Source organism: Lathyrus oleraceus, chromosome 7, assembly GCF_024323335.1.
Source record: "Lathyrus oleraceus cultivar Zhongwan6 chromosome 7, CAAS_Psat_ZW6_1.0, whole genome shotgun sequence".
NCBI lineage: Eukaryota > Viridiplantae > Streptophyta > Magnoliopsida > Fabales > Fabaceae > Lathyrus > Lathyrus oleraceus.
In genome coordinates this window covers 377,950,366-377,955,453 of record NC_066585.1, presented here as the reverse complement: position 1 = coordinate 377,955,453, position 5,088 = coordinate 377,950,366, and positions in this window count along the sequence as shown.

Sequence of the window (5,088 nt, the reverse complement as noted above, 5' to 3'; positions counted from 1 at the left end):
TAATTAATAAATAATTCAATACAAGTACCAAAAGTATTGGCCTCTAGGGCTTACACCAACAATTATTGGGTCACTGACACGGGAGAGAGCATCTGCTTAAATGTTGGTGGAGCCTGGTTTGTATTGGATATCATAATGGTAACCAAGTAATTTCGACAGATAGCGTTGCTGCTCCGGTGTTTGGATGACTTGAGTTAAAAGTTCCCGCAAACTTTTGTGATCCGTTTGAATAATGAAGAAATGACCCAGAAGATATTGACGCCAACGCTTTACAACACTAGTGATGGCATGGAGCTCACGAATACATGTCGAAGCCTTAGTCATTTGAGGACAAAAAACTCTGCTGAAGAAGGCCAAAGGGTGTCCTGATTGTAAAAGGACAACACCCATTGCAAAACCGGAAGCATCCGTTTGAAGGACAAAAGGAGATCTTAAAGATCCATCCATGAGGATCCACGCCTTGGAAACGAGGAACGTCGAGCTTCAGAATATGACGAGGAGTGTGATCCGAATCATTGTCGTGACGGAGGTTGATGGGTTCTGGTGTCGTGGATCGGCGTTCCAAGGACTCAACACGGTTAGTAACTTCATCCATGCGAAGATTGAAATGATCTTGGAAACGAGTAATCACCTGAGCCAATTCATCGAGCTTCTCGCTGGTGGAACGAGTGACGATGTTGGCCATATTTGGATCTGACGGGAGAAGGTTCGGTGATGAAAGCACCACTGATAGGGTGTGTGAGTTAACAGTGTGAGTCTGCTATTAGAGGAGCAGAATTCCTCCTAAGAAAATATAGAAAGGGAATTGGAATGTATTAATTTCTCAGTACTGCAAATGGAGCTCAGAGCTCACTTAAATACAAAGGCAAAATAACGGAAAGATTCCCCAAATCAATCACATGGGAAAATCTAACAAACTAGCAATGACTCAGCAATATTCTAGATCTTTTCTTCACTAGCTATCAAAATAGTCACATAATCCTCCAATCTTTTAGGAATTTTGATTATTCTTTTTGTCCTTGGGCCTTGCTCTTGATTGTTTTCCACTTCCCTTATTGGGCCAATGTCATCTCTAATGGGCTTGCCCGTATCAGTGTAATACATCAATACCAGTGTGAATGCACGGGTTTCCCACTAATTTATTAGGGAGGTAGATATTTAGTTGATGTCGATTTAATTTTTAAGATAAGAGTAATATAGAAAGTGTTATTTCTTACCGTTGTTTATTATAAAGTGAAAAGATTGAATTGGAAGGGTGAAAAAAATAGGTTTGATTTGATTCTGGAAAATATTTTCTATTTTATTTTTTAAAAAAATTTATGTTCATTTTAAATATAAAGAGCATAAATTTAATTTAATTTAGATCAGAAAAGGAAGTATCAATTTGGATTCCTTGGAGTACAATATGAAATCATCAAGAGAGTGAACCAAGAATATCTTAGAAATTAGAAGTTAATTAATACCACATGAGAGTTATCTATAACAATACATAAAGGTTCAATTGAAGAAGCACACTCACTGCTCGACGAAATGTCCCAGAGAGATGTTATTTCCTGGATGGTCATGATCACTGGCTACATTTCCTGCAATCACAACAAATGTGCATGGAATGTGTTTTCTAATATGCTCAAAGATGGGTGAAGCCTAATGCTTTCATTACTGTTTTGAAGGCTTGTAAAAGTTCGAAAGCTCTTTTGGGAGGAAAATTAGTTCATGGGTTGGCTATCAAGATTGGTACTCAAGGGTCGTCCATTAATGTTAAAAATGCACTCATGGATATGTACGCCACTTGCTATGATAACATGGATAATAAAACTAGATTGGTTTTTAAGGATATCATAGTAAAAAATATTGTCTCTTGGACTACTTTGATCACTAGGTATACTCATAGATGTGATTCCTAAGGTGGTCTTTGATTTTTTTGCCAAATGTTTATAGTAAGTTTTTATTTTATATCCATGATTTCTTGTAGGCACTTGATTTTTTTGAGGGATTGATGAAAGAATGAAAGTAAACTAATCATTGATATCATATGAGTTGAAACCTGTTTAACATCATTTTTTTGGGCAAACATGAGGGATGAGAATTGGGTCCATTCATCTTTTCAAATTTAGTTAGTGCTTGTGCGTCGATTGGTTCAAGTAATTTGGGTAAGCAGGTAAATGATGCAAAAATCCTTCTTGGTGCTACTGCTGTAAAGGACGAGCTCCAAAATTGTTTGGGGAGTTTTTACTATGGAGCATTGAACATTGTGTGACTTCTTCTTTTAGAGCAAGACCTTTGTGAGAGACACACCACATATTCACCCATAACCTTAAGGTGATAGGTGAGTGGATTCTCTCACTTATAAATGCTCAACTCTCCATATTTCCAACCAATGTGGGATTATTACCCACACTACTCACACTTGATACATTCTCAACAAAAATGGGGTGAGTTAAAATTGAAAAACATGTTTTACTTATGAAGATTATTTATTTGAACAAGGACTATTGTATTTGTTTGTAAGATTCCTGATTTCATTGACAAGCTTGCCCAAGCATGAATTAGGATTTGAGTTTTTATTGAGTCTACTACTGATTAGCTACATATTAGCTCCAGATTAACTACATATTAGCTTTCATTTTTGGGTTTAAATATGAAGTACATACTTAATTAATATTAAAAATATAAAATGGTAAAAAGGTTCCATGTGACGTGCCATGTCAGTATATTTGCCACACTGCATTACAACGTGTACGCCCAATCATCAAAAATTTCCACGTGGCATGTCACACCAACTTCCTTAAAGGAAGTTGACGGGAGAGACCAAAAGTATGGATGACAAATATTAGGAAAAACATTATTTGAAGGATTTTTCTTGGGAACTAAAATTGAATTATGGTATATTTATAGGGGCTACAAACATATTTAACCCTTTTATAAATAATTAAAATTAAAATTAAACAAAAAAAAACTATTTTTATTTTCAAGTTTTGCACATTGAAAAAAAGCAAACAGATAGGAACGAGGGTGCCCTTATGGATGCTAGTCACAATCAATGTACAAGTAACGTGGTCACCAACTTGAAAAGAGACCATGTAATGTAGGATATTGTTTACGAAGGAAGTTCCATATGCATAAAGTGTTCTGAGACACTAAAAAGGAATTGGAGTGTGCTACAAGGATGATTGTTAAGTAGTATGATAAGCGTTTATTCACATGAAGCCACGTAAAAAACTGTAGATAAAGAGACTCCAAACACATGGGAGAGAATGAGTGAATTGCGTTGATTGAAAATCAAAAATAATTTATAATTATTTTGTTATTTAAACAATTATTTTAGTTTCGATAATCACACATAGATAAGGCAACATGAATGAAGAAAGAAGATGGAGTTGAACAGAGATGCACAACATAAATAACATAAACACTAGAAATTAGAGAGAAAAAATATAGAGAGAATGAATTAGAGATTTATACAGGTTCAACCTAACCACTTGACCTACTCTTATTCCTAAGAGTTTAGACCTAACCTCTTGAGAGTTACCCTAAAATCACACTTGAACTTTTCACAGGATTAGCCCACAAACCTTCAACAACTAACATATGGAGCTTTTACACTAGCTAAGCTCAAAGTCAATACATAGAGCTTTTACACGGGCTTAGTTCATGAACATTCAAACAGAGCTTTTACACATGTCAAGCATAAGAACCTACAACCCTAACTTTTACATAGGTCAAACTCAACAACCTACAAACAAGCTTTTATCAAGTTTAACTTGAAATCTTTTAAGTCATTTACAAAAATATTTCCATAAGAAAACTACACTCTTGGATACAAAAAATCAAAGCACAATATCGATTACAACACAATTCTCGCAAGGGTTTTTCAGTATTTTAACATTATGGCAATTCTCGTGGTGAAAAAGAAATTTTAAAACAAAAGATAGTAAAAGAAGGATAGAGAGATTTTTATTCGAAAATTTAGTGTAAAATGAAATAAGGAGAAACCTCATTTATATAGGAAAAAAATTGGTTCAAAAAAGAAAGTAATACATGGGCCAATTAATTGACTTAATCAATCAATCCTATCTAGTAATCAATTAGAAACTTTCAAAATAGGGCAACCATAATCTAAAAAAGGAAAGCATAAACCAACTACATGGCTTAATCAATTAAAAGCTTTTTTCTAATCGATTAACATGTCATTTAACTTACTCTAATTGATTGGAACAAGTCCATAATCGACTAGGCAGTGTAAAAAACTTTCCCAATTGATTATAAATGCTTTTTAATCAATTTCATGCAAACCTTGATATGTTTTTAATAAGTTCAATAAAATCAGAGAAGTTTTAAAAAACTTTTCTACATGTATATCCTTACATCAATATTTTATGACTTACTCTTGATCTTTTACATTTTAACTGACCACTCTAAGACGCCAAGTGTAGGACCAGACGAGCTTTCACATTTTCTCTCTTTCTGACTTCAAAATCCTATGCTTGATTCATCAACTTGATTAGAAATTTAAATTGTTTGACTATTGGGACTTGTGATATATTATTTATCATGTAGCATCATTAGGAGATTTACTTGATAATTGAAATCAACCCCCGTATCAGAAAGAACAGTTAACATCTAAAAATTGTTTGACTTATGGAGTTGTTATTTTCAAAATTGCTTCATTAGTTTTCATCATCGAAACCCAATTGATAAATATACTTGCAAGCATATAGATCCACATAAACTACTCAACACATAATTCATAATTTGTTATTATTTTTTCGGTAGTAATGGTGTGAAAACCATAATTTTTAGAATACACATTAAAATGTTTAGAAGTCAACAAGTCCATAGTAGATCTAGATAAAAAAGGAAATCCATAGCTCTAGAAATAAAAATTCATACAGTTAGAGGATGAGGTCATACCAGACCATGTTGGCACTTCACATAAGTGAGAAAGCATATTAGACAAGTCTAATCGATGAAGAGTGAGCCACAAGTTAGATCATATGATATGCGATAAATTTAGTAACTCTTTAAGAGAAAAAGGCAATATGGAGTAGACTAAGTTAACCCACCCTAACAATTAAATTCACCGATATT